Source organism: Narcine bancroftii, chromosome 3 (genome assembly GCF_036971445.1).
Source record: "Narcine bancroftii isolate sNarBan1 chromosome 3, sNarBan1.hap1, whole genome shotgun sequence".
In the NCBI taxonomy this organism is placed as follows: domain Eukaryota; kingdom Metazoa; phylum Chordata; class Chondrichthyes; order Torpediniformes; family Narcinidae; genus Narcine; species Narcine bancroftii.
Genome location: NC_091471.1, coordinates 303,235,800 through 303,258,452, shown reverse-complemented (window position 1 = coordinate 303,258,452; position 22,653 = coordinate 303,235,800).

Here is a 22,653-nt window from a genome sequence, read left to right as displayed (position 1 = left end):
GATAGTTGTTAGAGTAGGTTATTAGGTCAGCACAACACTGTGGGCCAAAGGACCTGTACTGTGCTGCAGATTTCTACGTTCTATGTTCTTAAATCTGTTGCAGTACTCGAGAAACTCAGCATGCCACTCAGCATCTATAAGAAGTAAAGAGTAAAAGAACATCTCGGAGAAATTTCGATTCACTTTTGAATGATGCTGTAGTTTCATTAACACCCTGGAGAACAGGAGACTGGGTTTAAAATCTACATCAGGATTAACAATGCTTATACAAGACATTAAGACTGTGGGCCCAAAGGGCTGATCAAAGCAATGGTGTGGCTCATGTTGTTAAAGCTACAATAATAAACTGAATTGTAAGACTGAGCTGTGAATGTGATCAAACTCTCCCAGCACACACGGTGCATAAAATGAACTTAGACTGTATTCTTACCTGCATGATATGTAACTGTATACAAAATATGTTGCGCAAGCAACAAGGTTGTCAATCTGCGTGAAAAGGCAAATTTGCCATTGGCGTTGTAACATTAGACTGGCAATATGTAAGAACAAATAGTCTGGGTCACGAGCGGGAGCACAGATCTTAAAAGAAGGATGTGAACTTCCTTGAGGACAGGTTAAATGGGCCGACTTTACCTCACCATTGTCACAAAATGAGTTGCAAAGGAAATTAATGGTCCAGATCCTGTGCAATAATAGACCAGATTTTGTTCATTAAAAAGGGGTCAATGTTGTGAATGACAAAAATCGGTACATGTCTGGAAAAGAGATCTTGTCATCTGCACAAGTGTGATTTGTGATGATCACTGAACAATCCAATCGCAAATAGTCCCAATTACATTCCTCGCCAAATGTAATCATGTTTTAGTCATGTACATTGAAATAAACAGCATTACGTGTCCAAATTTCCACATCCTTGTTTCTTACTCTGACACCCTACTGCCCAAGGGCCACAAGAGAATGATTTCCAGGTGCCCTGCAGATTATTATTGAGTATTTCACCTATTTCATACAGTAAATGTGCAAATGGTTGCAAGTCTAGTCTGAACCCTAAATTAACCTGTGCAATATTACATCATGGCTGACTGTTTAGGCTGTAGACACTCAACTGGAACTGCTACTGAAAACAGGAGGATGACGAGGGTGAACACGTCATGAGACGTCCCACCGCACACATGGCAGGATGAAACCATATCTCCGAGGCTGGGCTGAAGATTGTGGTAACAGAGGTGGGCATTTGGAGAGAGCATCCATGTACTCAGGGCTCCCCCAAGAGGAAGAAATACTCGGTTGAACAGCACTCCAAATTCTGGTCCAGTGAAGACCCACGAAGCAAGAAATAATTAGTTTGTTGATTTTTATGCATCGTAATTTCTTGTTAAGTAACCATGATTAAGTAAAGTCACACACCTCTGCTCACTTCCAAAGTAACAGCCCTTGAGACAGACTCCCTGAACCCACAATCAACACCCCACGGGATCACAAACCACATCCCCAACTTGACCTACCATATATGTCAGTGTATAAGGTGACTGAGTGAATAAGACGACCTCCAGAATTTCCACTTAAAATGTTGGTTGTGAGCTCTACTCACTGTTCAAGACAACCCCAAGTCTGTTACTTGCCACTGAGAGCTTACTGCCCCAACAGTCCTTTACCAACCAACCATGCCTCCTGATCAGTGGAGTGATGCTCTCAAGCACACTACTAAGCAACAGGACCTTGGTTATTTAAAATTTAGCCAATTCATTACAGTAGGCATCAAATGTTCCAAGATGATGTAATGTAAACACTAGTGATGTCACTCAGGCGCCAGTTCTTTTACAAGAACAAACATGGTGTTGAGTATAATTTTATCATTTACTTGAAATTCATTTATGTAAGAGTGAAAACTTGAGCCATTCCAAGTAACCCTATCTTTAAACGGTTAAAAGTGCTGGTATTTGGCCACTGCGAGATTTATTGTCATTGGCCTGTTGAGGCCTTGTAAACAAAATGCACCCTGGGACCTGGCTGATTGTTCACTGTTCATCAGCTGTTGCAAATGGCAACTGGTGTAGGCCTTTAGTTTCGTTTGCTGTGCTCTCATTTTAAAGTATGTTGGACAAGTTTATAATACACTTGTATTGTTTTAATATAACATTATTATTAATCCAGCTTCCCAAACACAAGTTTCAGTTGAAAATTATTTAGTGGCAGGACCGTAGGAATTAGCCAAGTGTTTTATGTTTTCTCCATTCCCATGGAGGACATTAAACCACAGGATATTAAGGTTCAGATTTTATACTTGGGGTATAAGATGAACCCAGGTTTTGGGGTGACATTTTTAAGGTTCAAATTCTGTCTTATACACGATTATATACAGTATTTGCATCTTAAAAACTTCCAATATCTGACCTTCGTTCTCTGCGACTCCACTCTACAGACTTGTTTAACAGTCCTTTGGTGGTCAATGGGCTATGTGGTTCATCTCCTGTGGCATAAAGTCATTTCTATGCCAGCGTTATAGAAAATATACCGAGGGGGGTGTGGCAAGATGGCGTAGAGTCTAGACGTGTAATCTCGACCTCTCTGGCCAGACTTTTAAGTACCTGGTTTTTAACTCTTTGTTTTCAAGTTTAAACTTTTTAAATTTTAGTTTAAAGTATCAAGGAATTATTATGGCCACTAATGGTAAAAAGATTAAACCTCAAGTGCAGAAGAAGTTACATTTTCGAAGTGCTGAAGATTTGGGGCTTAGACGACTTGATACATACAGCCTCAGGCTTAATCTCTTCAGTGTCTAAATCTCAAAGACTGCCTGTGGGAGTTGAAAAAAAATGTTTATTACTCACCAAGTGAAGGATGGCACTGGAATTACCCATTCTCTGGAAGAAGGTGCGTGTTCCCAAGAAGTGGACCCTGATTTGGAAAGCCTTTCGATTTCAACAAAGGGAGCACGGAGGAAGACAACTCCATTGTTGGAAATGCATCAGGAAGCAGTTCAATCTGAAGAAGTCGCTTTTCTTTGTGATTTCATGAAAAAACAACGAGATGCGGGGGGGAGACCAGCGGCGGCCCCCTGAGGAAGTCGGAATGCCGTTGCTGGGAGTCCAGACCCTCAGTAAAACTTTTAAAATGCCTTCTGTTGAGTTGCAGCAGGAGCTGCAGTTACCTTGTTCTGCCACTACGTCAGAGAGAGCAAGGCTGAGCTTTTCTGACCTACAGTGTATGCATCTAAATTATATTGTTCAAGCTGTTATAAAACCTTTGACATCTCAAATGAATGAAATGGCTCAAATGAATGCTGGTATAAGTTCAGAATTAAATATGGTTAAGACACATGTGGGTGCATCTTATGAAGAATTTAAAAAATGTCAGACTCCTTTTTTGAACTGTAAACAACAAGTGGCTTCTAACACAGAAAAAGTGCTGAAGGTTGAAAAATCAGTCATGAATTGGGAGAATGCGAGAAGGAGCTGGAGAGGAAAATAGACTACTTGGAGAATCAAAGCAGAAGGAATAATGTGAAAATTGTTGGTTTGCCGGAAGGTATAGAAGGACAAGGTCCTCTTCGCTTTTTTAAAGACTGGATCCCACAAATATTAGGGCAAGAATTTTTTTCTGGAGGATTGGTACTGGAAAGAGCCCATAGAGCTCTAAAAAGAACACCCTCAGCTGGTCAACCACCAAGATCGGTAACAAGTCGATATTTGAATTATTTGGACAGAGAAGTAGTACTTCGACTAGCAGTGAAAAATGCAAGACAACGACAAACTCCGTTATTGATTCAGAATAGCATAGTTTTCTTTTACCTTGATTTGAGTCAAGAGGTCATTCAATGTCGACATCGATTTAATCCAGTTAAAGAAGTTTTGTGGCGTAAAGGTTATAAGTCGACTTTTTGCTACCCTGCAGTGTTGAAGGTATTTTATGGAGACTATCAATTTAGGTTTTTTGAAAATTATCATGAAGCAATGATTTTTGCTGATTCATTGCCAGATATAAGAGGACAAAGACGTAGTCCACCATATCTCCTAAAGAAAAATCTGGTTGTTCTGGAAACAGAAGAAATGGCAGAAATGGGAAAAACGGGAATGGAAAGAGTCCAACTTCTTCTGAAATGAGATCTTCAAGATTGGAATCTCTTGGATGAAAAGAAGAATTTTCTTTTACTTACTCTATTTTTTTTGTTATTATGATATTTTGATGTTATTGATTGTTTGGCTGGGGAGGGAAAGATTTGCTCTAAGTTCTTTACTAGTCATCAGCCACTGGTGGGTGACCCACACCCAATTTTTGCTTAGGGGATTATTACCTTTTGGTAGTTTTTTTGGGGGGTGGGGATTTTCTTTTTTTCTTTATTATTTTTTTATTTTCATTTTAGTTAATTTTTAATTTGTGATTTTTTTTCCTATTAGAGGGCCTATATACGTTGATTTGAGTTTTCAAATAAAGATATTATTGGTAGAAAATATACCGTATCAATAAGATTAAAAGAGAGTAGAGAAGATTTACAAAGATGTTGCCATGACATGAGGAACTGAGGTACAAGGAAAGGTTAAACAAGTCAGTTCTTTATTCCCTGGAGCATCAGACAATGAAGGGTGATTTTATAGAAGTGTACAAAATTATGAGGGGTATAGAAAGAGTAAATGCAAGTAGACTTTTTCCACTGAGGTAGGTGAGACAAGAACTAGAGGGCATGGGTTAAGGGTGAAAGGTGAAATGTTTCATGGGAACAGTAGCGGGAATTTCTTCACCCAAATTTTGACATAATAAGAAAAACTTGGGTACGTACGTGGATAGGAGGGGCATTTGAGAGCTACAGGTCGATGGGACAAAGCAGAATTATAGTTTAGTACAGAATTATGTCAAATGGTCTGTTTCTGTGCTTCAGTGTTCTAAGGTTCTATGGTTATGGAAATCAATTCTAACTGAAAGTAAGAACACAATTAGAATGTGAAATGTTGTTTATGGTTGCTTAAAACCAAGTGTCACTCTTATCAAAATTATTCAATTGCCAAGATTTGAACATTGAGAATACAAAGTAATTATTGTCTCAATTTTCTTCCAAGGAGGCAAAAGGACCTCAGACCAAAGAAGAAGCAGTTGACATGGGGTGGGGGGGGGGCGGGATGAGGAATTGGCTGGAGTTAATTTGATAATTTTGGAGGAGTAATTGAAACAGATGCACATTGTGCAGGATTCACATTGTTCTGTATGTAATTATACCACTAGGTCACCAGGGGTCATCCCGGTAACCTTGTATATAAAGCAATCCAGAGCTACAGTCTAGCCTTCCAGGATCCTTTTGCAGAGAGACAAGACCTCTTAGTGAACATATTAGTTTATTAAATTGTACTGACAATAACCACACCAGCAGTGCAAGTATAAGACTGCTTTAATAAACTAGTATGTATACTAAGAGGTCTTGTCTCTCTGCAAGATGAACCTGGAAGGCTAGACTGTAGCTCTGGACTGCTTTAAATACAAGGTCACCGGGATGACCCCTGGTGACCTAGTGGTGTAATTACATATCACCACATATATTAATGGGTATAGGAGGCGATGTACACCCACTGCCCTGCCCCCACATCCTGCTCTAGTCCCCATTCCTACACATAATCCGGGTTGGTCAAGGAAGTAGGTTTCAGCAGGAAGAGGGAAAGAATGGAAAGCTGGAGGAGGAAGGATCATACGGCTAATCCAGCCAGCCAAAGACCTGGATATCATTTTTAGGAGATAAGAACAGAGGACAGAGATTTCTTAGAGAGCTGTGGACTGGGAGGTTACAGGAGCTGTCGGGATGGAGAAATAGTGAGGCTGCGGAGAGATTTAAAAATGAGGATCAACATTTTAAAACTCAGTGAGTAAGGAAGTTGGTTGTTCCATGATATTTGGTCCAAGAACTGAATTAACATTGTTCAGAGAGATTCAGCTTGTAGTGAATAAGGACTGAAGACCTATTAACCTCAATTAATACCACTCTCTGCACAAAAGACTAGAATACTGCCCATCTTTTCCCTGCACAGCGTCCTGTCACCAGGTCAAAGTTGCCAGTGTCCTCATGCTGCATATCCAATGAGCATCAGCATATTAAATTGGAAAATGCAAAATAGCAAGGTGCAAATTAAGTGCTTATGAATTCTGATATACCTTTGTCATATTTTCCTCTTCAGTTCATATTAATAGCTTGTCCTTGAAAAGGCCTACTGATTCAGCCAAACTTTTCTAACGTTACAATGTCAATGAGCATCTAAAACTAAGCAACAACAATCAAAATGAGTTAGCCAGCAGTTTTAGTATATCCCAAGGAAGTCAACCAAATTACTCTTTGTCTCATTTACATCATTATCAAATCTCTCGCAAGATAAAGGACATTAATGGCTGTGATCCTTGACCAGAAATTCTGGCCCAAAATCAAGGGATATGCTTTTGAATTCAGCTGTATTCACTTGGGGATTTGAATTCCATTAATGAAATGAATTAGGCAAGCTCTCAAATTGAGGATGCCTTTCTTCAGGGATGACCAAACTACGGCTGCCGGGCCAACTGCGGCCTGCTGTCCATTTTTAAGTCTCCCAAGGTGAATTTTCAAAATAAACTCGAATATGGCTCATTAGAACATAGTCTCCAACAATAAATTGTACTGTATGTATATTGCACTTCTTAGTTTCAACACTAGATGTCGCTGCTATTTTGAACAACTATTTACCGATGAAAACATTTACCTTAGTTTAAAAAAAGTTTACCTCAGTTGATTGACCATGACAGAACCGAAAAGATGGAAAAGAGCAAGGGAGTGCTGAAAATTTCAGACATGGTGGGAAAGTGAATACTTTTTCACTGAAGTCAAGAGCAAGTGTGTGTTTGTTTGATTTGTTATCTTTAATGGCCTATTCTCAAAATTATGCATTGCATCATAATTACTTGGGCCATGAACTGTATTCACTGAGAATTGTGGAGGAATGTTGGAGACATCCTTATCCCTTTCTTGAACTGATCTTATTTTGCACCCAGATTTTTGGCTTGGGCAGCTTTTTGAATGAAGTGTTAAAGTTTTATCGTCTTCATTTAAATTAAATTTAAGAACAGCAGATACAGAATTGCCTACTGTAATATGTGAACACATCAATAAACTACTGTAATGTCAACATTTAAACTGTTCAGTAATGTGTAGTTATTTTGATAGAAAAATGAATTTTTGATGGCACAGGGATTTTCTGGTCTAAAAGTACCATTTTTATTGCAGTGTACTGGTTGAAAACTGCCAGGCTTAATATTGTTTGATGCATGGCTTCTTATAGTTTTATACATGCGGCCCACTACCATCCCTGCCTTACATCCATAATGTTTCTATAGGTGAAGCGACTGATGAGGCCAAATTGGGAATCACAGATCCTCCTGCAGATAGACCAGGAATCAGAATCAGAATCAGAATTTATTGTCATGAAGACATCATGAAATTTGTTGTTTTGCAACAACATCAAAGTGTAAATATTCATATGAACGACCTTACAAAAATAAATAAAAATAATGCATGAAAAGTCAAAGTAAGGCAGCGTGTTTGGTTCATTGATCATTTAGGAACCTGATGACAGTGGGGAAGAAGCTGTCCTTGAGCGGCTGAGTGCTCATCTTTAGGCTCTTGTACCTATTGCCCGATGGTAGCAGAGTAAAGCAGGGTAGCATGGCCTAGGTGGTGGGGGGGGGGGGGGGGGAGACCTTGACGACAGAGGCTGCTTTCTTAAGAACTGCCTCTTGTAGATGTTCTCGATGGAGCGAAGTCTAGTGCCTGAAATATCACAGGCTGACTTATAACAACCCTCTGGAGTTTTTTCTTGTCCTGAGAGTTGGCATTTCTGTACCAAACAATGATGCAACCAGCCAGAATGCTCTCCACAGTACAGCTATAGAAGTTTTCAAGAGACATACCAAATCTCCTCAAAACACCTCAATGCTTTCTTTGTGATTGCATTGACTTGGAGGCTCCAGGACAGATCCTCAGAGATGTTGACACCCAAGAATCTGAATTCTTGACCCTCCCCACTACTGAGCCCTCGATGAGAACTTGATTGTATCCTCCTGAAGTCCACAATCATCTCTATGATTTTGCTAATGTTGCTGACAGGGTGGGTGCTGGGTAGTTTGTCAGGTGATGCATGCTTCCCACCACATATTCAAAGCTTCTACGTGATTCCAATAGATGGACTAAAGGCTCTAAATAACATCTTCTTCTCCATTTTGAGTGGCCATAAACCAACCAGCCCCAGCTGTGGTTTCATGGTTTTTTTCCAAAATATATTTATTGAGCATCAAAAATAACTTTGTGCCCATTGTACAGATGTATGTGGTGCTTTTATTTTCTTTTAAACAGAAAAACCAACACACGTACACAAACATTCACATATACCCTCAGATACACGCCCATGCCCCCACCCCCTGACACCGTGGTACCTTTGCTGACAGTATCATCAGTATATTTTCAATGATACTGGTACAATCATCTCACAGTTAGTCTTTTTCTCCATAAGCATTCCTAATTCATAGAAAAAATGCATAAAGGGTTGCCATTTGTGGACAAATTTTAGGTGGACCTTCTTCATGTGTATTTGATTTTCTCCAGATTAATAAAGAAACTGATATCTTTAATCCATTATGTTGTAGACCACTAGTTTTCAAACTGCCCCCCTAAACTCACATTCCACCTTAAGCAATCCCTATGCCATAGGTGCTCTGTGATTAGTAAGAGATTGCTTAAGGTGGGATGTGAGTGGGAAGAAAAAGTTTGAAAACCACTGTTTTAATCGTCCCTAATTGACTCGTTATGTGCATGGTTTCATAACTCCAAAGGAAATGGGCCAATGACAATTTTTCTCAAGCAAAATATTTCAATAACAATTGGGTCTAGAATAGTGGTTCTCAACTTTACCCTCCCACCTTAAGCAATCCCTTACTAATCACAGAGCACCTATGGCATAACGATTGCTTAAGGTAGAATGTGAGTTTAGGGGAGCAATTTGAAAACCACTGTTGTGGATGGACCCCGGTCAGACTTCCAGTAGTAACAACATTAGATGCATCCTTGAAGATGACAACACCTTCAAGGTGATAACACCTTTCCATGTCAGAGCTTGGGAAACCCTACCAGGTTGGGTGTGCAAGTAACATAGGGATATGAGTTATGTACAGGGATATGAGACCAGTTTGGTCAGCAGAGATGAGTTGGGCCGAAGAGCCTGTTTTCTTTATGATTCTAATACCAAGACTATTCACATTTGGAATTCTTTCCTGCCTTCAACAAAACTTATACAAGGGAGGTGAATCCAAGGGGTGAAGTGAGACCAACCTCCTTGTGATCATTGCAGCACAAGAAACATTTATAAAAATTACCACAATGAGACTCAAAGTTCTCAGTTGTCTGGAATCATAACAGGATGTTGCTGTTGGAGGCTAATCATCACAGCATCTTGGCATCATTGCAAAAATTCCAGAGGGTGATGTCCCAGGCTCACCCGTCATTAGTTGCTTCATTACTGGCATTTCTTATTTAATAGGACAGAAGGGTCTTCACAGAAGTTTGAGTAGTGTTCAGAACTCTTCAGAGAATGAAACAGTATATATCCAAATGCCACAAATCCTAAATAATGTTCAGACATGAGCGGAATACAATATGTGGCACTTCACTATCAGGTTATTACATCACCAAAACATCTCCTCATGACATTTAATGGCATAAACAAAATCAAATCCCCCTCCCACTGTTGATCAGAAAGTTAATTGCACTATTCACATAAACACTGCATTGGAAGGGCAGCCCTTGGAATTTTGCCAGTGATTGACTCAACTCCTGACCACCAAAGCCTTTAGAACATCTGCAAGAAGGTGACAGTACTTGCTCGGATGATCAGAGCTATGGAAAATTGATTCATCCAGGACAAAGTCACCTTGCCCATGGCTGGAAAGCACATTTCTTACCTGCAAGTATAAATAATGTGAAGGCAAAAACTTTCAACTCTTCCTTTTAGTTTATGGCTTAGTTTACTGAAGGGAGCCTCTCACCTCTCAGGACACTGATGTTAATAGAACTGTTGCAAACTTGGCCCTTGTGGGCAAATGGACGAGCACAGAACTGGAGGCCAAGGAGGCTCTTTCAATGCTGTCACATTCTGATTCTAAGAAGCGATCCTCCCTTTCATAATGGGAGTCATTGGGCATGGCAGGGTAATTGAAATGGTTCATTAAATCTTAGGTGATCCAACAGAAAAACAGTCGAACTTCTGTCATTTAATTTTCAGTATAACCAGGTAATAAATTCACTCTAGTAGTGTTGTCCCTTTCATTTTCTGGAATTTAGAATCACCAGAATGAGGGATATTAGGCCAGGAAAATTGGACATTTTTTAATCTCAGTAACCCAGAGTCAGCATCTAGTCTCTGGTCATAGATTACGCAGATCAAATACAAAATAATGGTCACCCTCATCTGTCCCAGCCACAGTCTGAAAGGAATTACCCCACCTTTCTGCATATTGTAATGCCACTTTCCCCCCAGCCCATTTCCCTTGCAGTCCAGTTTGGATGATACATTTTTTTTTGTATGAAATACACTTTTAAGTCCCGCATCGGACTTGTCAGCCACAAACGAGCCTGCAGCTGACGTGGACGTTACCCCTCCATAAATCTTCGTCCGCGAAGCCAAGCCAAAGAAAGAAGGTGGAATTATAAATCGGTAGCTCTGGCTCTGAGCCAGTTCATTACTGGTGAGTGGATGTGATCTTACTGAAGATCTGTTTCAAGATTTGAATTCAGAATATCTTGAATCTGATTATTGAAGGAGGTTTATGAGGGCTTGAGACTAAAGTACAAGCAACGACAAAATGCACCAAAATACCAATGAACTGAGTTCACATTTCCAAGAGAGAACTATTCTACTTGTGATTTACATCTATCACATATAGGATTAACATTAGGAAAGATATGGGCCAATTTATCTTTTGATGTATGAACCCAATGTACCACTTTACACTGAATCAGTGCGTGTCGGGCACATAATGAAGAGATAGTAACCATTCCAAAAGTCTTTCCCCAAAGTTCCTCTGGGGGAAGTGACTAAAGTTCCGATTCCCAAACTCCTCTAATTTTATCATTAGAGATTGATTGCAATTTTAATAAATTATTGTAAATATTATCTATTAAACCCTTATGGGAGGGATTCAAATGAAAAAGAGTATCAACCAAATCAGGTGGATATGATATAGGAAAGCATGGTCATATCTTATTCAAAAAACTTCTAATGGAAATATCTTTAAAAAATGTGACAGGTATATTATATTTGTTAGATATTATATCAAAAGATATTAAACATTCATTTATAAACAGATCGAAAAAATTGACAGTTCCTTTGCTTTTCCAAAAAGAGAAAGCTTGATCCATTACGGACATTGTGAAAAATAGTTGAGATTAATTAACTAAATTGTTCAACTAAACAATTTTAAATCAAAAAATTTGCACAATTGAAACCAAATCCGTTATGTATGTTTAAGTATTGAGTTAAAGGCATGTCTACTAATCTTAGAAATTGTAAAAGGAAGAGCAGCTCCCAATAAGGAAGCAAATGAATATCTCTGTACAGATTTCAGTTCCAACTCTGTCCAATGAGGGCATTCAGGTTTGGCAGAATAATATACCCAGAAACTAATATATCAAATATTAACTGCCCAATAATAAAATCTAAGATTAGGTAAAGCTATACCACCATCTTTCTTTAATTTCTGCAAATGAAATTTACTCAACCTAGCATTCATATATAAGTCGAAATTTTAGAGTCAATATTGTCAAAAAAATGATTTAGGAATAAAAACTGGAACTGTTTGAAGTGCATGCAAAAATTTGGGTTAAATTATCATCTTAATAGTTTATATACGACCTATTAAAGTTATGGCCAATGGAAACTATCTAGAAAATTATTGTTTCACATAGTCAATCAAAAGGAGAAAATTAAATTTGTGTAAATCTTTAAATTTTTTAATGATTTTAACCCCAAGATATGTAAAATATTCTTTAACCACTCTAAAAGGTATATGCTCATAGATAGGTACATGCATATTCATGGAGTGAACTATTCTATGTGTTCAAATGCTTGCATGATCTGGGGGAAAAAGTGGATAAACTAAATAACCAAACGAAGTGATTTTTGGTAGGAACGTTTAGTGACACATCTTCTACTCAATGTAGAGCTGGGCAAAAACAAAACTTGTCCTAGTGCTGTAACTTGGGTTGAGTTGATAGCATCGCCTCTCCATTGGTGTTTCTGACTTCAAGTCATCATATAACTATATCATTCGGCTGAGTAATGCATTGTTCAATTTCTTGTCCTTAAACCAAAGATCTACAAAGGTAAACAGTCAATAATTTCTTTGAGTAATAATTTCATTTATTTCCAGGAAAAATTGATTAAATGTAGATCATTTTAGTTGGTGCTTCTGAGATGTAGCTAACAAAGTCACCATGATCATTTTTCCTTCAAAAGTGATTCCTCAGTGGCAATATACTTTGTCAGGCGATGGGAAAATTACTGCAAAAAATACTCTCCGTGGCACAGCAAGCAAAGTTTAGGACATTCATCTGTGGGTTCAGATGCAATAGTTTCCCTGCCTCCCAGTAGCAATGGATAATTATGGACATTTCAGGACAGAGGTCATGCTCGATTCTACGATTGGTCTTTCCTCTGTGGTCACAAAGTCGCAAATAGCAATGCTGAAAATGCAGACTTGCTCCACGTTATACACGAGCCATAAAAGCAGAAGGTGGAAAGTGAGACAGCATCCCCTTTCTCTGCAACCTCCACCATCAGGAAGATCAACCTGCAACATTGAAGAAAATGGCATCAACTCAAAGGTTCCCCTTAACCTTTGATGGAGTTCCATCTATGATATACATTGGCTCTGCTTTACGATTGTGGAGTAAGAAGTCTATAAATCCCATCATTGTCCAACTGAGCAAATATCATCCCTGCAAGGACTATATTAATGATAGACGGACACCCACCACATTCTCAATGGAATTTTGATTGAACTATAAATGTTCATGATCATCTGATTAAACATATACAACCTGACAAAACTGACTCTCCAGACCATGGAGTATGCCCAAAGAGACACAATACACAGCATATAAATAATCATATATAAAAATCTGGGATGACTGTCACAGTTACAGGGGACTGTTGATCAATCTCACAGCCTGTGGGAAGAAGCTATTTCCCAGCCTGGCTGTCCTGATTTTGATGCTCGTGTACCTTCATCTTGATGGGAGTTTGTTGAAGATACTGTGCACTAGATCGAAAGGGTCTTCTATAATTCCTTGACACCTATTTAGACAGTGTCCCCAGTAAATATTGTGATCCACTCGGCTGTTTTAATCATCCTCTTTATGGATTTCCAGTCTGATGCTTTGCAGCCATAAATAATGACACAATGATGCGGAGAGACAGGACACTCTCAATTAACTCTCCTATAAAAGGTTGTCAAGATGGGGGGGTCATAGCCCTGCCTTCCTCAAAAGTGTAAGAGCTGTGTAACTTCCTGAATAATGATGAGGTGTCGTGAGTCGAGGATAGGTGTTCCCTTATATGCAAGTCAAAGAACTCTATTCTCTCCATGATGGAATTGTTGATGTGAAATGGAGAAAGGTTGACCTTCATCCTCCTGAAGTTCTCAGTCATCTCCTTTGCCTTGTCCGTGTTGAAACTCAGGTTGTTTTTCTCGCACCATTTTCCGAGCCTTTCAACCTTCTCTGTATAGCGACCCATCGTTATTGCTGATGAGACCAAAAACTGAAGAATCATCTGCAAATTTGATGATTCCATTGGAGTTGAATCTGGCAGTGCAGTCATGAGGCAGCAGTGTGACAAGTAGAGCGTTGAGCGATGAGGGTTTGTTGCCAATCCGTACCGACTGTGGTTAAGAAGTCCAGAATCCCTTTGCAGAGAGGGGTATTAAGTTCCAGTGAGAACAGTTTATCCACCAGCCTCTGAAGTATTATCATGTTAAACATGGGATTATCATGTTAAACATGAGGATGATGGGATTGAAGTCAATGTACCACAGCCTGGCACATGAGGATGAAGGTATCTTTATCTCCGCTAACTACATCTCTGAACCAACTTTAAAAGGCCTTTTTTGAGAAGCAAGTTCTCTAACAATTACTAACCACCAACAAAGTTTGGAGAAGGGAGAATCTCTGGTCATGTTTTGCCATTATCCCCACCCGAGTCCTGTTTCACAGAAGACTCTGCTACTGAAAACAATACCACTGCTAAAAATAGCAGATACTTTGCAGGTTTATGCTTTACCTAGCCTAGTTCTCATAAATAATAACGTGAGTTTATTGTTATGTACACCAGTACAATGCACAGATGCACTGAAAGTTTTGCTTGCTTCAGCTATACAAGTTCATAAAATACACTGACAAACAATAAATCAAATTTCCAGTTGAGTCAAAAAAAATTACGATTTGATAGAATAGATAATAATTCACAGTTGGTGCTATTGTTTAAAAAAAATGTGTTGTTACAACATTGAAAGTACTTTTCATTGATCCCAGAGAAGTTGAGCCCAGAGGCAGAGAGGGAGATCAGATTGACCCACAGGCAAACTGCCTGAAAATCAACAGTATAATCCAGCTCTATCCTTCTGCTTCCCTGTGAGTTCACCATTTCTTCCCTTCTTTTCCACCAAGGCCTTCAGAGTGAAAGTTTCAATCAAACAATGAGCATAGAACATTAGAGCACAGTAGAGATCCGTTGGATCACAATGTTGTGCCAATGTATATGCACCTAGTTAACAATCTAGACCTTTCATACCTCACAACCATAATCCACTATTTTTCTTGCATCCATATGTCTGCCTAAGAGTCTTTTAAATGTTCCTAAGCCTCCATCACCACCCTTGCCGATAACCCCTGACAATTCCCCTAAACTTTCCTTCCTCACCTTATACAAATGTCTTCTGGTATTGGTTTCTGTCAGCCCAGGAAAAAGATGCTGGCTGTGCACCAAATCTATGCCTCTCATATTCTTGTAGGCCTTTAATAAGTCACTTCTCATCCTTCTTCACTCCAAAGAGAAAAGACAGAGCTCTGATAACCTTACCTCATGGATAACGTTCTCCAATCCAGGCAAAATCCTGGTAAATCTCCTCTCCAATGATTACAGATCCTTCCATAAATGGGGAAACCAGAACTGAACACAATATTCTGAGTGGTCAAACCAGATTTTTATAGAACTTCGATATTACCTCATAGTTCTTGAACTCTATCCCCTGACAAATGAAGGCCAGTATATCATCCCCTGACTAATGAAGCCTTCTTAACTACCCTATCAATCTGCACTTCTACATTGAGAGATCTAGGGATTTGGATCCCAAGGTTCTTCTGTTCTTCCACACTGTCAACAACCATGTCCTGCACCTTCAAGTTCAACTATCCAATGCACATCACTTATCTACATTGAATTCCATCTGTCACTTCTCCGCCCAACTCTGCATCCTGTCAATACCCTGTTGTAAGCTACGACAACCTTCTAAATCACTCTTCTTTTTTCCACTCACATACCATCTTAAGTAATCTCTTTGCTCTGTAGAAATTTTTACACTGAAATCCATGATATTGCCATAAGGAAGACCTGACATTAAGCTGACTTTGGACGTTTACACAGAATTGACTAAAGCCAGCATAATGCCAGGTCAGTGTGTTATTTTACACAGCAAGCCAGCATTCCAGGAGCAAAATAGGCAGGACGTGTAACTCAACAGCGTCAGCGTCTAGTGTGATGTATGACATATGTGTCGGACAAATCTTACTACACAAAAATGGCAGTAGATCTTAATGTGCTTATGCTACTACCCAACATGTATGTCCAAGTGTGTGAACAACTGATTTGTCCTTCATTACCTGAAAAAACTCCCTTTGTAGATTCTTGCAACCTGATGCAACAAATGGGGAACACCAAACATTGGCAAATTCATATCAACCATCAGAAAGGTTCAACTAACTACAATCGATGAACAAACTTACCTTTCTCATGTTCAGAAGAAATTTCCAAAATTTCTCCATAATGCGCACATTCATATGTTAAATGTGTGTAATGAGTGGTAAACTATTGGGAAAATATTTTTAAAATGAATCAGAGAAGGATTAGGATAGTCTGGACTCAATGGGCCAAAGGGCCTGTTTCTAAGCTCTATAAGTAGAAGGGTTGGTGGGAATGAGGAGCAGGTGGTTCCTCCACATTGCCTCATCCACAAAGGTGGAGGGAAAGGAATGGCTGGCATTCCCACAATTCACAACAGAAGTGTAACACACATGTAATATCTTGCGATACAGATGTTAGCCATGACATTCAACAAACAGACATCACTGAATCTGCTATTGAGTGAGATGCTTCAAAATCCTGAAAAGAAATCAACACAAAAACACATGGAACCTCAGGCACTGTTCACATCTGAGGTATCACTCTCTAGCCATTTATTTATCAGACTGCCTCAAGCCAGAACTGCCAAGCTGTCAATAGGACAAAATGGCATAAAATCAATGGTTGTTGTCCTAAGGCCCAAGCGCAGCCCTATGGACGATAAAAATAGATGGTGCATCTTGGAGCAAACCTTTTGTTTCTGGCATTTTGCTGCAGGCAAGGAATTATTGCAATTTCTTTCGCTCATTATCACGTGTGAAGCTTATGCCAATTTGTGGCGATCTTTTACTTTTCTGTCACTTTTCCACTAAACACTGATCACACAATTCATTGCAATAACATGCCCACAAAAAAACAACTTCTGAGAGGTGTTAAGATTTATTTTATTAATGTAGATTAAAGGTTATCAAAGGCTAATGAAGTGCCGATAATAAAAAGCCATCAGTGGGTAGAGTGGAAAACAGCAATAAGCCAGAGTTAAAAGGTATGTGCAACCTTAAAATAATGAACAAGATTTAGTCTAAACACTGTTAAAGCAATTAGAAAGCCACTTGCATAATTTCGTGAAATGCATCTTTCATAAGCAGAAATTAGCTGAACAAATTCGCTATAAATGTATCTATTGCACCTTTAATATTCTTGAATGTCAAAAGTGCTTCACAACCAATTCATTAATTAGTCGTCTGGATTAGGAAGTGGCCAATTTGGACATCGCAAGGTCTTTCCAGTAGCAAATCAGCAGAAAGGCTAAGATGATAGCGTTTAAATTTTGTTTGAATAATTCATCGGATCTGGGTGTCACTGATAAAATCAACATTTATTGCTCATCCCTAGCTGTCCTGGGATAGAACTGGTGAACCACTGTACAATAAAACCCCTGTTACCCAGAAATCACACAACCGGCAAAAACAAAAGGAAACTAAATAAATAAATAGATGGATGGATGGATAAATAGGGGAGCAAATATTCAGCCAGCGGAGTGACTTGGTCGGGCATTGCTCGTGGCAGCCGTTGGCATAAAGTTGTGTGAAAAAACAACAGCTTCGCCCAGGATGAAGAGCTGCTTGATGCCGCTCGCCATTGGGGTGGCTCTCTTGAAGTGTCTCCTGATCCCTGCTTAGTAAAGAGACTTTATCTTTATTCGTATGTAATTAAGTATGTTAGTCAGGATTTATCTGTAAACTTGGGGGGGGGGGGGGGGTCATTCTGACGGTGGCACAGTTAGCATAGCAGTTAGTGCAACACAGTTAGTGCCAGCGACTGGGGTCCGAATTTAAATTTAAATTTTGTAAATTGAAGGAATTACCTGATTAAAGTAAACATTACATAATTAAGCACTACAATACCGAATCTTTTTCAAATTACTTTACATTTTGTACTGCCATTTGTCTTTTTTAAATTGTTTATTCTTAATGCCAGTGTATTAGTTAGGCATTGTAAGTGTGTGTCTCAAGCAACTGGAAACTTTGGATATCTACCTATCTCTGTGGCCACCAGATACCAGGGATTTTACATGGCAGGTGGAAAAGAGGGCAGATTCCCTTACGTGTGGGAGTGAGTGAACCGAACTGAATTTTCTAACAATGTAGATATGCTGTGGCACCATGACGATTGATACAATAAGTTAAGATTTATTTCAGATTTTATTTAAATTTCACAGCCATTCTCAACCTTTTTTCAGCAATGGCCCCCCCCCCCCCCCACCCCACCCCACCTCTACCCTCTACCCTGCCTTAGGACTTTGCTCAAATTTTCTGGGTCCCCTTCCCGGTGAAGCAGTCAAGTTTTGGTTTCTTCCATACTTCTCTCCTACCGACTACTAAAAAGCATAAAAATATTTATGCAACGCAAGGTGAAAAGATGTACTGTGGCCCCGAGGGAGGCTGTTGGAAATGGCTGGATTGGACTCATCTATTTAGATCTTTGCTCCAGGGTTCAGGATCACGTCCAGAAAAAAAAAGTTATACCCAAGAGGTAGGCAATGAACATAAAGAAACTGCACAGATACAATGTTTAGATGGGCCCTTGAGTTTTTACAGATGAGAAGGAGCAGCTAGAAGCCCTGAAGGGGAAGATCCAAACACCTTAAAAGAAAGTGCAGAAGCCTGAAGATTGGGAGTGTACCTGAGTAGACAATATACCTGCAGAACAACATTTTGGGCATTCTTCACAAAATTCAAACATGATATGGAAGGAGGACAACTGGCCAAAGTCATCATTCCCTGTTCCAACTTCAGAAAACTGCTGAACTATCTTTCACAAGAAATAGGAGTAGGATTTAGCCATCCGGCCTGTCAGGCCTGCTCCCCCGTTCAATGAGATCATGGCTGATCTGATGATAGGCTCATCTCCACCTACCTGCCTTTTCCCCATATCCCTTAATTCACCTACTATGTAAAAATCCATCCAACCTTGCCTTAAATACATTTACTGAGGTTGCCTCCACTGCTTCAATGGGCAGCAAATTCAACAGATTCACCACCATCTGGGAAAAGAAGTTCCTCCTCATCTCTGATCTAAATCTACTCCTTTGAATCTTGAATCCCTAGTTCTATTTTCCCCCACTAACGGAAACAACTTATCTATGCCTTTCATAATTTTATATATTTTTATAAATCTCATTCTCCTAAATTCTAACGAGTACAGTCCCAGATGACTCAATCTCTCTTCATAGGCTATTACCTTTATCTCTGGAATCAACCAGGTAAATCTCTGCACCACCTCCAGAGTCAGTCCATCCTTCCTCTGGTAAGGAAACCAGAACTGCATGCAGTACTCCAGTTCGGTCTCACCAGTACCTTGTTCAGTGCAGCATAACCTCCCTGCTCCTAAATTCAATTCCTCCAGCAATGGCCAATATTCCATTTGCCTTCTTGATGTCCAGCTGCACCTGCAAACCAACCTTTTGCAATTCATGCACAAGCACTCCCAAGTCCTTTTGCACATCAGCATGCTGCAGTTACTTGCCATTTAAAGAGTAATCTTCCAATTTTCTACCAATGTACTTCGAGATTCAAGTCAGCCTGGTTGATCAGAGAGAAAACTGAGAATGGAACCAGGTAGAAGAGAGATGAAGACACTTGAATATGATAGTGACAGGGTGGCAATGTCCATGGATTTGGGTTAAAGAGGAGGAGTAATATATGTTGTTCCTCAAGGTTATAAACAGCCTCACTCTAGCAATAGACAAGGCAGAGGGAATGGAGAGGGGAATTAAAATGGTTGATAAACAGATGTTCCATCTTGGCCCTGCAGACTGAACACTGCTCAGTGAAGCAATCGCCCAATCCCCTGTCACTATGAGTGAACAGGATATCTGGCAACATCAACATCTTTTACTCTTAGAGAAACAGTACAGCATGCTGTTGAGCGATATCACGAGGTTGAATTATTAGGCAAGTTTGTTTAACATGATCTGATCTGAACTACCAATGCTAATAGAAAAAAAAAATGCTCATATAAAGATGCTCGAGAATCAAAAATCTGAAATAAAAAAAGAAAATTCTGGAAACCCTCAACAAATTAGGGAATATCTGTAGGAAGAGAAAAGCAATCAACTTTTCAGGAAAACCCATCAGTAAACAAGTTGGTTTTAATTTTCTGGGAAGAAATAGGCCCATTCAGCCCATCGCATCTGCCCCACTATTCAATCGTGAGCTGATCCACTTTCCCACTCAGCTCCACTGTCTGGCCTTCTCCTCATAACCTGGCTAATGAAAAACCTATCAATCTCTGCCTTAAATACACCCAGTGACCTGACCTTCACAACTGCCTGTGGCAACAAATTCCACAGATTGGCCACCTTCTGGCTGAAGAAATTGGTCCACATCTCTATACGAAGCCTTCCTTCAGTCCTGAAGTTGTGCCCTCTTCCCACCATGGGAAACAACCTTTCTACATCTACTCTGTCCTTGCCCTTCAACATTCAAAATGCTTCAATGAGATTCCCCCTCATTCTCCCAAATTCCAACAGGTACGGACCAAGCTGTCAAACGCTCCTCATATGATAACCCTTTCATTCCTGGAATGATCCTTGTGAACTTTCTCTGAACTGGTTCCACGTCAGCACATACTTTCAGCCAAAAACTGCTCAAAATACTGTTAAGGGAGAGGCTAGGGTTGCCTTGATGAACCCAATGTTTACAGCATTATCCAGTGAGCATATTAATGAGGGAGGTGAAACAAACAAATCAACATGTTAAAGCTGAAATCAAAGGGGCACTGCTGGAAATGTCTGACAGATCGGGCAGTGTCCATGGAGAGAGATTACAGTTTCTGTCCATGTATTTGACCCCCTATTCCTTATGGTCGTGTTACTTTCCAGATCTCATAGTAAAATATAAAATATTGATTCTGTAACAATTTCACATTGACTGATACTAACCTATTTCAATTCTACCAACGAAGCCAGCGTATTTGAGCACTGCTGTCTATGGCTAACCACTGTAATGTCATAATTTCTCTATGCTGAAACTTAAATGTAACTTAGAATGATCATGTAACAGATTGAGGGTGTCTAAAATGGTGCCTCATGTCTTTCCTAATAAAGTATAAGAGACAGTAAACTAGATTTGAAATTGGCTGAATGGGAGAAGACAGAGAGTGGTAGTGGATAATGGCGTCTCAGACTAGAGGTCTGTGATTAATGGTGTACCTTGGGGATCGGTGCTGGGACCATTGTTGCTTGTTATCCATATCAATGATCTGGACGATAATGTGGTAAATCAGATCAGTAAGTTTGCAAATGACACTAAGATTGGAGGCATTGTGGACAGCAAGAAGAGCTTTCAAAGCTTGCAGAGGGATCTGGACCAACTGAGAAAATGGCAGATGGGATTTAATGCAGACAAGTGTAGGGTGTTGCATTTTGGGAGGACAAACCAAGGTAGGATGTACACAGTAAATGTTAGGGCACTGAGGAGTGTGGAGGAACAAAGGGATCTGGGAATATAGATACATAATTCCCTGAAAGTGGTGTCACAGGGAGATAGGGTTGTAAAGAAAGCTTTTGGCATCTTGGCCTTAATAAATCAAAGTACTGAGTACAGGAGATAGGATATAATGGTGAGGTGGTATAAGACATTGGTGAGGCCAAATATGGAGTATTGTGTGCAGTTCTGGTCATCAAAATACAGGAAGGAGATCAGTAAGATTGAAAGAGTGCAGAGAAGATTTACTCGGATGTTGCCAGGTCTTCAGGAGTCGAGTAACAATGAAAGATTAAACAGGTTGGGACTTTATTCCTTGGAGTGTAGAAGAATGAGGGGAGATTTGATAGAGGGTTACAAAATTATGAGGAGTATAGACAGAGTGAATGGGAGTAGGCTCTTTCCACTTAGATTAGGAGAGATAAATATGAGACGACATGGCTTTAGCGTAAAAGGGGAAAGATTTAAGGGGAACATTAGGGGGAACTTCTTCACTCAAAGAGTGGTAGGAGTGTCAAATGAGCTGCCATCTGACGTGGTAAATGCTTTAAAAATAAATTGGATAGATACATGGATAGGAGAGGTCTGGAGGGTTATGGAATAGGTGCAGGTCAGTGGGACCAGCGGAATGATGTTTTGGCCTGTTTTCTGTGCTGTAATGTTCTATGGTTCTCGGGACTGCACACCACATCTCTATTTCTGTTCCTAAATACTGAAAAAAAAGTTAAGCTGACAAATCCATAAGACCTGAATGACCTGTAACCCAAGTTTTTTGAAAGGTGAATAGAGTGAACATCAAGTGGTCATCTTTCAAAATTCTATAAATACTAACTGGTTCCCAGAGATCAGAAAGTAATAAATAACAACCCACAATTTAAGAATAGAGCGATAAAATAAGGAACTATAACCAGTTAGCCTTGCATCAGTGGTTGGGAAAATGAGAGTCTACTGATAAAGAAATGTTAACACACTTTGAATATCAGGAAACTGAGTAGATTTACACCAGCAAGTCACGAATGCAAGCATGTTCGTTTTTTTTTGCACACAATATATCTGGAGGAACCAATGGACTTAAACTTCCAGAAGGCTACAAAATGCATCACTAAATCTCTTGAGAATAAGGATAATGACCTGGCTTGGAATGAGAAATGACTATTGGATAGAAAATAAAACAAGAATAAAACAGAACGTTTCAGTTAGAAAACTGACATGTGGGTTGCTGTTTACCTGGACACCAGTTATTATCCTCAGCAGGCATCATGAGAGCTGGTCAC